The 15,078-nt window shown below is 39.5% G+C and overlaps 1 long non-coding RNA gene and 1 pseudogene across 1 annotated transcript in view; one reads left to right on the top strand and one right to left on the bottom strand.

The window, feature by feature from the left end:
- Positions 1-15,078, bottom strand: part of LOC128929911 (uncharacterized) — a 110,486-nt gene that overhangs the window by 19,161 nt on the left and 76,247 nt on the right. The gene's annotated exons all lie outside the window — the stretch shown is intronic.
- LOC118148740 (U2 spliceosomal RNA) lies at positions 1,799-1,880 on the top strand (annotated as a pseudogene).

The raw sequence follows: 15,078 nt of genomic DNA, 5'->3' as shown, positions 1-15,078 counted from the left end.
GTGACATAGTCTTAGATATGGGTCCCTGTTCTACCAGTTCTAGGTGAATTTTCTTACTATTTCTGAACTTTAGTTTTCTCTTATTTAAACATGGGAGTAGACATGACTGTTCCTAGCTCAAGGAGTAGTCTGAATAAATGAGATCGTATACATGAAAATGCCTGGCACACAAGTGACATACAGTAAAGGTTACTTATCTCCCCTCTTTTCTTGCCTCTGTTGGTATTTATTATGAATCTTGCCATATGTTATTCTCTTTGGAAGGGCCACAAGATACATACAAGAGGACATAGGGAGACATTCTCTTGTGTCTTTCATGCTTTGTATGCAGAAAGTAGACAGTGGAAATTCTGAAAAATGCTGGTTGAGATATTCCCAAGGTTTTTTCCTACTAGACTATGGCCAGCAATTAGAGACAAGGTCTCCAATCAGCCAAAAGCAAGTCAGATGTCAAATTATTGCTATACTGAAAAGATACCTGGAACATAGGAAACCTCCAAGAACCCTTGATGAGCTTCAAGGAGGCAGAAGAAATAACCAGGCACATGCTGAAGGCCAAGGCAGTGCAGAGAGCAAGGCTGTAAGAGTTGAGTGAAAGGAAGCAGCAAAGCACACCAGCAGGAGAGGAAGCCTCCATCTGAGCCCAAGCTACATGGCCCATCCAAGTCCTAAAGCTCATAGATGTTATTATGCACCTGCTGGGCATACCCAGGTGCCAAGCACAGGGCTGGTAAGAAGCATCTTCAATGACATATTCTGATCTAATGAAGCAAGCACTGAACCAGGAGCCAGGAGACCCAGATGCAATTCCTCATTCACTTAGAAGCTCTGTAATATGAAGCAAGTAAATTCCTTCAGTGTCCTGACTTGGAAAGCACTGATAATATTTGCTCTCTTTCATAGGTAGTATGAGATCCAAAAAAGAAGGAACATGAAACAACACAGTTTAGTGGTCAATGATAGAGTGCCTGATTCAAATGCAGATCCTCTACTTACAGCAGCTCTTAATCTTGCTAAGAGTACCTTTATCTCAGTGTGGTCATCTGAGAAAATGGGATAAGATGTCTTTCCCATAGAGTGTTGGCAATAAATGATGCCAGCAGTACATGTGAAGTGTTTTCAACAGAGCCAGACACACAGAAAACATTCAGTAAACGTAATGTAAACTATGATTATTAATGAGAACATTAGTAACCAAATATCACCTGTTTGTGGACAGGTGCTATAGAAAGAAAATAGAACTTTGCTCCAGAATCAGACATACTTAAGCTCTGATTCAAACTTCATAACATAAATATGGGTTGGATTATGTGAAGGAAATCCAACTTAATAAATATAAACTTTATGAAATTTCTTTTTTTTTTTTTCTTTTTTTGAGACGGAGTTTCGCTCTTGTTACCCAGGCTGGAGTGCAATGGCACGATCTCGGCTCACCTCAACCTCCGCCTCCTGGGTTCAGGCAATTCTCCTGCCTCAGCCTCCTGAGTAGCTGGGATTACAGGCACGCGCCACCATGCCCAGCTAACTTTTTGTATTTTTAGTAGAGACGGAGTTTCACTATGTTGACCAGGTTGGTCTCAATCTCTTGACCTCGTGATCCACCCGCCTCGGCGTCCCATACTTTATAAAATTTCTAAACTAGGCATGTTAATTCTCTTTACACTTTGTTCTTGCAAGTATTTGAAATAACCTTTGTCAAGCACATAAAACATGGTATATTTTTGATGAATGGTAATTATGTACAGTTGTAAGGTGATAGACACATTTAGAAAGCATTGGTATTGGAACTGATATTATTATTGCTTCTCAGCCTTTTGGCTAAGATCAAGTGTAGAACTGTTATTATTACAAGTTTTTTCCTGAGCAATGGATGACTTCTCAGATGCTAAGACTGTGACATGATTAAGTCAATGTAAACAAGGTCCCCCAGTGCAGCTGGGAAAGTTGAGAACCTTGTTTAAAACAAGCATAAATGCTTCTTCCTTTATAGACAACCCGATCAGAATAGACATTCAAACAATTCATCTGTCCCCTGTGATTTATATTCACAGTGCATTTTGCCCAGCCCTCTCTCCTCTCTAGTCCCATGTGTTGGTGGGACCAATAAGGAGAATAGCACAATGTCCTGGGACAGAAATGCCACAGGTATCCTGAGGACATGAGCCCTTTGTCCTGTGGGTCTCAGGCATCAACAATGCTGCCACTGTCCTTAGAAAGACTGGAATGTGGATGGAGGCCAGCTGGACTGGACTACCACAAAAGCAGACCAAAGAGTTGCAAATGGGCCAGGAGGAAGGCTAGAAGATGGGCATTTGAGAATGCAGGTTGTGGTGCACTCCCACAGTGCTCTTCAAAGCACTGCGTTCTTCCAAGTTCAATGCGTGCCAAATACCCAAAGGAGCAAGCAACACGCTTCTGATTCCCAGCAGAAAGTTATGGCTTAGAAGACCCGTGACGGGGAAAATTGCCTTACCAATGTTTAAGCTTCTTGTACATGGCAGGTGCTCTATACATTGACCCCATCTGGTCCCCACAGCACCTGTGTCGAGTTTCAATCATCCCAGTGATGCAGGTGCATTGTAACCCTTCAACAAATTTTCGTTATGATTATTGTTGTTGTCATCATTATTATTGGAACTGAAAAGAAAGAGACTCATGGCCGTTAGTCATTTGCCCAAATTTATACAGCTGGTTAGTGACAAAGCTAGGACTCAAACTCAGTGGCCTATCCTCAAATGTGTGTACTTTGCATCAAAGCCTACAGCCTCAATGACTCATTAAACACCTTCCCTGAACCAATGGCCATAGTAGGTACATAGACAGAGATCAAATGCTTTGCTCTCCAAATATACTAATACATGATTTATCATTTTTGGTTGTGAGAATGTTAAAAGTCATTTTTAGCAATTTTGAAATATACAATACATTGTTATTACCTGTGGTCATCATGCAGTGCAATAGATTATTAAAATCTTTTCTCCAAGAAATAACATTTATTTCTCCAATAAATAAAACTTTGTACCCTTCAATCAACATCTTCCTTTTCCTCCTTTCCTTTTGCCTCAGCCTTTGGTAACCACCTATATCTTTTCTCTGTGTCTAGGAGACTGATGTTTTCAGATTCCACCTGCAAGTGAGATCGTATAATATTTGCGTTCCTGTGCCTGGCTTGTTTCCCTTAACATAATGTCCTCCAGTTCCATCCATGCTGGTACAAATATGAGAACTTCCTTATCTTTAAAGCCTGTATAGTATTCCATTGTGTATGTATACTATGCTTTTAGAAAATCCATTTATGTGTTCCTAGATACTTAGATTGCTTCCACAACTTAGTGTGAAAAATGTTGAAATTTACATAAGAATGCAGATATCTCTTTGACATACTGATTTCAATTTTTTGAATACTGATTTCAGTTCTTTTGAATACATACCCATAAGTGGGATTGTGAATTATATGGTAATTTTATTTTTAGTAATTTCTTTTTCTAGGAAACTCCAAATTTCCAAAATTTCTCTGGTAATTTACATTCTCCCTGGCAATGTACAGGTGTCAGGTGTTTCTTTCTCCACCTCCTCATCAACAGTTTTTATCATTTGTCTTTTTAATAGCAGCCATTCTAACAGGTTTAAAGTAATATCCCATTGTGGTATTGTTGCTTTTCCCTCATGATTAAATAGAGTATTTTTCATATATTTGTTGGCCATTAATGTCTCTTATTAATTTTTCTATTTAAAAAAACATTAAAATCATTGAAGGATATTGAAGTATCAAAGTAGGTAGACTAAAACTCAATACATTATTTTAAGATTAAATACTTTATTTATATAAAATGAACTTATTATGATTTTAATTTCCTGTTTTATTGATAAGAAAACTCACTGACATATTCAAAATCAACTTCTTGCTTATCATTTTCATTTGGGGAATTTGCTGTTTGACAACTTCTCTTGACCATATGAAATGGACTTACATAATGATTAGTACAAATCCAGGCTTATTTAAAATATTATGTTCACAATGGAATATTTGCATGAATTTTGATTTTTAAAAGCACCACAACAAAATATTATTTATCTTGGGTGTTTATGTTTTTTTGTTTCCCGCATGCTCTCACATAATTTTGCAGCCAGTCAGGTGCTTTTCTCACCTCACGCTAGTCCCATTACCGAAGAAAACATTGGCGAGAAAAGACAGAACCCTTGTTCTCTAGCTTTTATAATCCAATGGAAGGTCAAAGTAAGTAGACACATACCAGCTAAGATAAGTGTTGTTCTAAGTGCTTTACCCAAATTATTTCATGTAATCCTTCCAGCAATTTTATGAGGCATATACTACTTATAATTTCTTTCACAAGAAAGAACGAAAGAGAGAGAGAAGAGAGAGAGAGAGACAGAGGGAGGGAGAGAGGGAGGGAGGGAAAGGAAGAGAAAGAAAGAAAGAAAAAGAGAAGGAAAGAAAAAGAAGGAAGAAAAGAAGGAAGGAAGGAAAAGAAAGGAAAGGAAGAAAAAGAAAGAACGAGAGGGAGGGAGGGAGGGAAGGGAGGGAATGGGGAGAGAGAGGGAAGGAAGGAGGGAGGGAGGGAAAAAGGAAGGAAGGAAGAAAGGTTGGTTAGGGACAGAACAGTTAAGAATCGAACCCAAGGTCACGCAGGTCTAAGAGCCTATGCCTGTAATTGAACCGAGACAGCCTGGCTCCAAATCCTGGAAAATCAACCATTGAATAGTCTCTAGATCAAGACAGATGGTTGTAGTTTTTGATTTAAAGGATCATCAGCTCAGCTGGAGAAACAAAAAGAGAACATGATATTATGTCATACAGGACTTTAAAACCAACTTAAAAATAATAATTATAATAATTAACACTTTGGATAATCTGTCCCCAGATAGTTCTCCTAAACATGTGATCTTCCTTCCCTGAGCTATATGGTTTTTGTTCCCAAGAAGGATAATAGTAATTCTGTCTACAAATGATTCAGTGAAATCAGAGAATTTCCTTAAGGTGAATAGGCACTCACAAATTGGCATGTTTTGCACAGTAAGTAGCCACACTGAGACCTGCTACACTGTGTCTATGTCTCTGAATATTCCATCTTAATGCATTCTTTGAACAAATATTTATTAAGCACCTACTATGAGTCAATTTTATGTTTAAAGAAACTGTAAAATGTGTTTAAAGCATCAATTCATAAGTCTGTTTTACTCCGAATTTCTTTGGAGACATCCCTGAGGAGGAAGCAGTACTAATGCATAAAGCAATATCCTCAAATATACAACTGTACATAACACACATCTGCATGATGGTTTACGAGTTACAGTGTGTTTTTATGTACATTATTTCATTTGCTATTCATCCTCTGTAATGTCTCAGGAGATAAGTAAAATTAAAATAACACTAATTTAAAATACTCTAATTACAGAAGCCTAAAATGGTAAGCACTAGCAATAGATAAACTCTAATTGTTGCCCCACTGAGGAAGAGCATTTGAAAAAATAGGTCATACGTAATGGTTTTCCCTGATTAAGGAAGGAAGATAAAATGCCTAAGCCCTGCCACTAACCACTAACCACTTGGGTGGTATCAGGTTAAATCATTAAGCTCTCTATTTTAGTTTTGTTACCAATACAATGAGTTTTCAGTCACATGCCAGTTCATCTCATAGAGTGAGATGAGTCTCTCAAGTTCAGATATTGTTCATCTTTTCATCTCTGCAGTTCCCATGCCCAGTACAGTCCTGGTATGCAAAGGGCACCCAACACGTATGTTGAATAGATGAATGGATGGATGGATGAATAAATGGATCAATAGAGGGATCAATGGGTAGACAAATAAATGAATTTCTAATTGAACTGGTTTTCTCTGCTTTTGTCCCTTTCCTTTCATCTGTATCGCTCACCCCTCACTTAAGGCCAGTGGAAGGTGCCAGCTCAACTATGGCATTTTCCTAGGGTCTTTGCACTTGCTGTGGAAGAAGACATGGACATGCTCTTCTATGAATTATTTACCTTCTTCATTCTGTTTGCCATTTGGATTCCAGATCAAATGTGTTTTCTTCAGAGGATTCCTCCCTGATCACCCCTAAATGTTGCCGGCTTAGTCCTATCAGTCACCCTTCTTTACTGTCTTCAGAGCTCTTAGCACTTTTTGAGCGATATTATAAATTTTTACTTTGACATATATGTTCCTTGTTTTCCCCATTGAATGCGAGCTTCATTAGGCCAGGGAATTAGTTTCTCTTATTCACAATCGAACCCTCAGCTTAAAATATAGTGATGGTAGTTAGTAGCATATAATAAATTATTGTTACATGAATGAACTAATTAGCCCCGACAACTCTTTCAAGTACTGATATGACCTAATATTCTTGCTTTAGAAATTATTTTCTGGTGATTGGATCTGGTAATGGGCCTTATAATCTTGGTTGCAACATTTTCTCCAGGTCTACTTTCCCATTTTAGAAACTTCTGGATGGTCACCTATCCTCCTACACTCTGCAGGTCACTAGGACAGTGTCTCATAATGAACAACACTACAGATGATAATGATATATACATAAATTGTATCTTGGAAATTCTCTTTCTATCTATTCCTTTCTTACCCCAGCAACATATGGTTTGGACCTGGGGAAATTCTCCTCATGACTTTTCCAGTTGCCTCTGCTTTGGTGGGCTTCTCTACTTACTTCAGTGTCTCCCACCTCCAACCCATTCCCCATCCCCACCATTCAGCACCTCCCCTCACCAATACCCACATCTTCTCTGGTATAGTCACTCACATCCTCTTATCAGTTCTCCCATTTCCCACTTCTTTAAGTACAGCAGTGTCAATCCTGTCTCCTAAGCCTTTTATTTTACCTTTCTAGATTCAACTCCCATAAACTTGATAATTCACCCTAACTTAATGACTCAGTTCTCTGAAAGAATGAACCTTTTTCCTCATTCCTCAACTTTGTTCTTGCTATTCCTTCTATGATATATTAACGATGGCCACAGACTCCTTGCTATTTCTTCCCTCAGGAGGGGTAGTCTGTGTATCTAGCACAAAGAAAGGACAAATATTTAAGGTTATGGACATTCTAAGTACATTGATTTGATCTTTACAAATTATACAAATGTATTAAATTACCACATGTAACCCCCAGAAAAGAGTGAACATTTTTTAAAACCTGGGTTGGTCTCAGGTACACAACTGATCAATGTAATGCAGTCGAGGTGACATTCTGGGATTTCCAAGGCTAGGTTACCAGGAGTCTTGAAACTTCTTCTCGGGTTTCTTAGAATATATGTTCTCTTTGTCCTGGGTTTCTTGGAATAGATTATTTTTCTTGGAACACTTTCTAATCCCAGCCACTGGGATTCATGCTGTCACAAAGTCCATGCCAGCCATGCAGAGTAGATACAAGATGAAATAAATGCTTGATTAGCCTTCAGCTGTGCTATCCATTATGAAAAAGGCACCAGATGTGTGAGTGAAACCACCTTGAAACCCTGAGATCAGCCCATCTGCAAGCAGAGTGCCACTAAATTACCTTGTGGTTGGTTTTGCTTGGAACACAAGAAAAAGGCACCCTAGTTCTACCTAAATTTTAGATACACACAGTAGAGCATCTGTGACCACCGTAGTTAAGGTGGAAAGGAAAAAGGAAGAAATTCTAGATGCATCTTAAAATGTTCACCCACACAATAGAGATATCTTGAAATGGTTACATTTTAAGTCACTGAGTTTTAAAAATAATTTGAATATAGCTGTAAATAATCAGAATACCCTTCATCAAGGTAGGACTGGGTTCACTAGAAAAATCATAAGAAAATCTCATCTCTGTCTTCTACCTGAGTTTAAAAGACTTTTAGATAAAAATCTATCATTGCAGTTTGATAATCCAGATGGATTTAAGGAATATTTCAAGCATATGATCCTTTTATGTATCTTATTATAGTTGAATGTGTAGAGTTGGCAAGGTATGGGCAAAAGAACATATTGCAATGGTGGTAATATGAGGAAATGGTGATATCAGGTTCGAAGTCCAGGAACAAATATGAATGTTCCCCAAACAGAAACTGTCTGCCTTCAAACAGCCCTACATCTCAGTCCATTTCTTCCTCCTCCTCCTCCTCCTCTTCTTCTTACATCTCAGTCCATTTCTTCCTCCTCCTCCTCCTCCTCCTCCTCTTCTCCTTCTTCTTCTTCTTCTTCTTCTTCTTCTTCTTCTTCTTCTTCTTCTTCTTCTTCTTCTTCTTCTTCTTCTTCCTTCTTCTTCTTCTTCTTCTTCTTCTTCTTCTTCTTCTTCTTCTTCCTCTTCCTCCTCCTCCTCCTCCTCCTCCTCCTCCTCCTCCTCCTCCTCCTCCTCCTCCTCCTCCTCCTCCTTCTTCTTCTTCTTCTTCTTCTTCTTCGTCTTCTTCTTCTTCTTTCTTCTTCTTCTTCTTGATGGAGTTTCGCTCTTGTTACCCAGGCTGGAGTGCAATGGTGAGATCTCAGCTCACTGCAAGCTCTGCCTTCTGGGTTCAGGCAATTCTCCTGCCTCAGTCTCCTGAGTAACTGGGATTACAGGCATGCTTCACCATGCCCAGCTAATTTTTTGTATTTTTAGTAGAGACAGGATTTCACCATGTTGACCAGGATGGTCTCAATTTCTTGACCTCAGGATTCACCCACCTCAGCCTCCCAAAGTGCTGGGATTACAGGCGTGAGCCACCGCGCTGGGCCAGCCCTTTTTTTTTTTTGGTGGAGTTTCGCTCTTGTTACCCAGGCTGGAGTGCAATGGTGTGATCTCGGCTCACCGCAACCTCCGCCTCCTGGGTTCAGGCAATTCTCCTGCCTCAGCCTCCTGAGTAGCTGCAATTACAGGCACACACCACCATGCCCAGCTAATTTTTTGTATTTTTAGCAGAGACGGGGTTTCACCATGTTGACCAGGATGGTCTCGATCTCTTGACCTCAGGATTCACCTACCTCGGCCTCCCAAAGTGCTGGGATTACACCCATTTCTTAAATGAGAAGAGTGTTGCCAGGTAGGAAGGCTTTATCTGGACACTGCAGGTAAGGAGACAGGAGATGAGTCTCAAATCTGTCTGACTAAAATTGGGGATTTATGTAGCAGGGAAGAAATGTAGCTCCATAAAGGAAGGAATTAGAGAGTGGTAAAGAAGCAATCATGGTGAATGAGGGGTCTGAGGTCTTATTATCTGTACATGGTGATCTGGTGAGTTTCAGTCCCTTGCCTGAGAGTCAGTTTCCTGAGAAGAGAATTCAGATGGGGCAAGAGTAAGTTTTAAATTTTTAGACCAGGAGAGTCAATTTTTATATTTATTCAAAAAACCCTTAAACAGTAGTTCTATGAAGCAACTGGACTGGTTTCACTAGTATAGTGTTTGGATATCTTCAGTGCATAACTGAGTAAATAATGGCTCAGTAAATAACTGCTGAATTAAATAAAGGTAGTGATGATGGCCGTGGCTGTAGAGGTGGCACTGGTTAGTAGCCACGATGGTAGTTCTTGGTGGGAATGTTACCGATGGTGGTGATGATACTGATGATAAAGGTAGTTGTACCAATGTTGGTGGGGTTGGTACTGTTGAGTCCTAAATCAGTGCAGGTGTAATAACATTTTGATAATGAAGCAAAACTTGGTGGTGAGCCTGATTGCCAGTCTACGCAACAGTTAGCAGGAGAAAATAGCAGACGTTCCCTGATAGCTTTGGGATCTGATGGCTACATAGCAGAGCCTACTGGGAGAAAGTTTTGTCAGCCTCTGGAGAGGCCTAGCTGATTCTCTAAATGCCTCTTCACTCCAGGATTTAGGTTTTTTAAGGAATTGAGCAATAAATATGAAAGAAGAGAGATAAACAGTCACACCCAGAGTGACTTCCCATTCCTCATTGTCTCATGCAAAGAAAAGACATTATTTAGAAGGGATCCTTCCAAAGAAAACATCCTGAGCACCTAAGTAGCCTACTTGTGCATCCCCAGTAGCCAGCACGCTGACTCACTGATATTTGTGCAGCTCCTATGTGCCAGTGAATTATAATGAGAATATTCTGGACAATCAGATTACTGGAGCTGAAGGGGCTGGTGAAGTAGGGGTTGCCCACATAGGTCGCTTTCTAGAAAGCAGGTTCCAAAAATGTCTTTCTGTGCATTAAGAGTTGGATCTCGCCATTCCAACAGAAAGGATATTTTCTGCCCATAACATGCATAGACTGGAGGAATTAAAATGCAATGAGTTTAGTTGAAAGCCTATTGTGCTTAAAGCTACAAAAATTAGGTACTTTTCAACTTATTTACTCTGTGCTGCATTTAAACCACTTTTCTCCTGCCTTTGTTCTGTAAATAACCATTCCAAAATCCAAACTGCCTACTGAACAACAAAGCAGTGATTCAGTTAATAATTATAAACCCTAACAATTCAGCATGCACCCACTTCTAGAAGAACTAGATATCACTTGCCTGAAATAGTTGACAGTCATACAAGAAAGCAATGGGCTTCTTAAACAACATAGTCATGTTGGGAGCTGTTGGGGAAGGGGTAAGGGCGGGGAGGATTGTTTTTGAATGAAACTTCATCTAAGTGGTTCCAACTGATTCTTTCCCACACAAGCTCAAGTCTACATCTCACCGAGCTATTAGGTCTGTTCACTTCCTTGTACTCTGCTCCAAGAATTAGTGAGTCATGTTTTAAGCACAAATTCTTAACATAGGTGCTACCAGGGAACAAAGGAAAACAAAATGCCTCATTCTTTTATTCATCTTTTGAAAGGAAACTCATGGCGGAAACATTTGTATAACATTCCATTTATATAACCTGAGAAATATCAGCTGAAGGAAAGAACAGTATAGCTGAGGAAGGGGAGTGTGGTGTTTTCTTTTCACAAGTCCATGCCCCTCCTAGACTATGAGTTCATAATGTGTTTCACAGCTCATGGGCCAGCAAGGAAATGTGAGGGCACATCGTGGGAGGCAGAGAGGTGGAGGGGAGCATATCAGGAGAGTCCAGAGAGTCCAGCAGGTATTAGGAAATGGTTGAGGGGAGTGTTTGCAAGCATGGGCTGCAGCGTCAGGCAGATCACTGGCTGTGTGACCCTGGCAGGTAGCTGAACATCTCTGTGGCTTAGCATCATTGTTGGGAAGTATGAGGATAACAATAAAATATACTTCATAGATTATAGAAAACCATGTCTGATATACATAAACCAAGTTTAATAAAGCCTCTTGGGTTCAATTTTAGTTTCTTCTCTCGGACCGGTCATTTTGCTTCTCTTAGTTTTAGTCTCCTCATCTTTCTTTGAATCTTTTATACTTGGGATTGATGGAAAATTTACAGAACTGTTCTGAAAGTGGAAAAATGTCATTATGACCTAGCCATCGCACACAATGAATCCTGAGTGTGAACCAGGAGTCAACCATTTCTGGCCACAAAAGGCAAGGAGGAAAAATACAGGTCTTTCCAGCTCTTTATTGCCCATGCATCTTGGAAATGCTGAAAAACCTTTATTTACTATCTTCAAGTCAGTTTATTAATGCTCTAATGTTTTGTATTTCTGTCATAGTGTGTATATTAGACACCCGAGCTGGAGTGCAGTGGTGCAATTATAGCTCACTGTAGCCTCAAACTCCTGGGCTCATGTGATCCTCCCATCTCAACCTCCCAATTAAATAGGACTACAGATGCATGCCACCATATCTGGCTAACTTTTAAATTTTTTGGAGAGATGGGGGTCTCACTGTGTTTCCTAGGCTGGTTTAAAACTCCTGGCCTCAAGTAATTCTCCCACCTTGGAGACTACAGTTATGCTTCCAGAGTGCTGGGTTATAGGTGTGAGCCCTGATCCCACCCTGGAGTAGTTTTTAAAGTTATTTTTCATTCCAATCAAATACAGACTGTATTTTAAAAATTGTTACTTAGACGTAAGAGAATAGTTAATATTCTCTCTTTGTAGTTCATTGCATATATAAAACACAACCTTATTTAAATGACTCAAATTAAGTGTATCTTTTGGAAATATCTGTCAGGTTTTTCAATCATATTCTGAGACAGGTGAAACTGTTTTTTCTTGCATTTCTGAATTGTTCATCTTACTCTTACATAAGAAGACTCTGATTAGATGCTTCAGGTTTTGAACTTCTCCTTCCCCAATTGAGCAACTCTCTAAGTCTCAGTTTGTCCGTCTATAAAATAGAAGTAATAATATCTGCATTGCAGAGTTGTAAAAGTATACAATGAGAAAAATATTGTGAGATATCCAGCATAGTAGCCATCACACAGTAGACAATAACCTATTTCACTTATCTACCTTCTAGTCTTTAAGCTAGCCGTCTCTTAGCCTCAAGAATGAAATCTTGGGAATGGGAAAAGGCTTCTTAATTTCTATTTAGGGGCCCCAGATCATTGGGATTCTTCTTTCCTCTTAACGACCAGGCTATAGGTTTGAAAGAATCTCTGTTAGAAATATAATAGTGTCATTCTAGACTGAAGAATGGAAAACTAGTGTTCTAAACTGGATCAAAGGGTGTCTTGGGAAATAATGTAGTCATTGTTCTCTATGGCTTTGCTCTAATAGGTCAAGGATATACTGGTATATCAAGGGTAGCTCGGGATCCTGGGATTTCCCCTTTACCACAGAGGAGATGATATAGGTGTGAAATTCCAGGCATCTTGCCCATCTTTTGTAATCCATTCTTCTTTATTTTTTTTTTATTTTTTACTTTAGGTGCATACTATATCTGGCATTTCTCCCAATGTTATCCCTCCCCACCCTCCCCACCCTCCCTACCCCCACTGTCTCTCCCCTACCCCCTGCTGAACTGCCCCCAGTGTGTGATGCTTCTTTCCCTGAGTCCACGTGTTCTCATTGTGCAACATCCACCTATGAGTGAGAACATGCAGTGTTTGGCTTTCTGTTCTTGTGTCAGTTTGCTGAGAATGATGGTTTCCAGATTTATTTTATTTTATTTTAGATGCATATTATATCTGTCATTTCTCCCCATGTTATCCCTTCCCATCTTCCTCACCCTCCCCACCCCCCACTATCTCTCCCCTACCCACCTCAACTGCCTCCAGTGTGTGATGCTCCTCTCCCTGAGTCCACATGTTCTCATTGTTCAAGACCCACCTATGAGTGAGAACATGCAGTGTTTAGCTTTCTGTTCTTGTGTCAGTTTGCTGAGAATGATGATTTCCAGATTCATCCAAGTCCCTACAAAGGACACGAACTCATTGTATTTTTATGGCTGTGTAGGATTCTGTGGTGCATATGTACCACATTTTCTTTGTCCAGTCTATCATTGATGGGCATTTGGGTTGGTTCCAGGTCTTTGCTATTGTACACAGGGCTGCAATGAACATACGTGTACATGTGTCTTTATAGTAGAACCATTTATAGTTCTTTGGGTATATACCCAGTAATGGGATTGCTGGGTCAAATGGAATTTCTATTTCTAGGTACTTGAGGAATTGCCATACTGTCTTCCACAATGGTTGCACTAGTTGGCACTCCCACAAACAGTGTAAAAGTGTTCCTATTTCTCCACATCCTCTCCAGCATCTGTTGTCTCCAGATTTTTTAATGATCGCCATTCTAATTGGTGTGAGATGGTATCTCAATATGGTTTTGATTTGCATCTCTCTAATGACCAGTGATGATGAGCATTTTTTCATATGTTTGTTGGCTTCATATATATCTTCTTTTGGAAAGTATCTGTTCATATCCTTTGCCCACTTTTGAATGGGGTTGTTTTTTCTTGTATATCTGTTTTAGTTCTTTGTAGATTCTGGATATTTGCCCTTTGTCAGATGGGTAGATTGGAAAAATTTTTTCCCATTCTATTGGTTGCCAGTTTGCTCTAATGATGGTATCTTTTGCTGCACAGAAGCTCTGAATTTTAATTAGATCCCATTTGTCTATTTCAGCTTTTATTGCCATTGCTTTTGCTGTTTTAGTCATGAAGTCCTTTCCTATGCCTATGTCCTGTATGGTTTTGCCTACGTTTTCTTCTAGTGTTTTTATGCTGTTAGGTTTTATGTTTAAATCTTTAATATATCTGGAGTTAATTTTAGTGTAAGGTGACAGGTAGTGGTCCAGTTTCTGCTTTCAGCACATTGCTAGCCAGTTTTCCCAACACCATTTATTAAACATGGAGTCCTTTCCCCATTGCTTGTTTTTGTCTTATTTTTCAAAGATCAGATGGTTGTAAATGTGTGGTGTTGATTCTGGGGCCTCTGTTCTGTTCCATTGCTCTATGTCTCTGTTTTGGTAGCAGTACCATGCTGTTTTGATTACTGTAGCCTTGTAATATCATTTGAAGTCCAGCAGTGTGATGCCTGCAGCTTTGTGCTTTTTGCTTAGGATTGACTTGACTATGCAGGCTCTCTTGTGATTCCATATGAAGTTTAAAGTGTTTTTTTCTGGATCTGTGAAAAAGGTCATTGGTAGCTTGATGGGAATAGCATTGAATCTATAGATTACTTTGGGCAGTATGGCCATTTTCACAATATTGATTCTTCCTAACCATGAGCATGGAATGTTTCTCCATCTGTTTGTGTCCTCTCTTATTTCCTTGAGCAGTGTAGTTCTCATTGTAGAGGTCCTTTACATCCTTTGTTAGTTGTCTTCCTAGGTATTTTATTCTGTTTGTAGCAATTGTGAATGGGCGTTCACCCTTGATTTGGCTTTCTGTTAGTCTGCTATTGCTACATAGGAATGCTCATGATTTCTGCACATTGATTTTGTATCCTGAGACTTTGCTGAAGTTCCTTATCAGTATGAGAAGATTTTGGGCTGAGAAGATGGGGTCTTCTAGATATATGATCATGTTGTCTGCAAATAGCGACAGTTTGACTTCCTCCTTTCCTAATCGAGTACCCCTTATTTCTTTTTCTTGCCTGATTGCTCTGGCTAGGACTTCTAATACTATATTGAACAGGAGTGGCGAGAGAGGGCATCCTTGTCTAGGGCCTGATTTCAAAGAGAATTCTTCCAGTTTTTGCCCATTCGGTATGATATTGGCTGTAGGTTTGTCATATATAGCTTTTATCGTTTTATGACATGTTCCGTCAATACCTTGTTTATTGAGAGTTTTCAGCATGA

This window comes from Callithrix jacchus, chromosome 16 (genome assembly GCF_049354715.1).
Source record: "Callithrix jacchus isolate 240 chromosome 16, calJac240_pri, whole genome shotgun sequence".
Taxonomy (NCBI): Eukaryota; Metazoa; Chordata; class Mammalia; order Primates; family Cebidae; genus Callithrix; species Callithrix jacchus.
The sequence above is the reverse complement of the archived record's forward strand: the minus strand, read 5'-3'. Positions and strand labels throughout refer to the sequence as shown.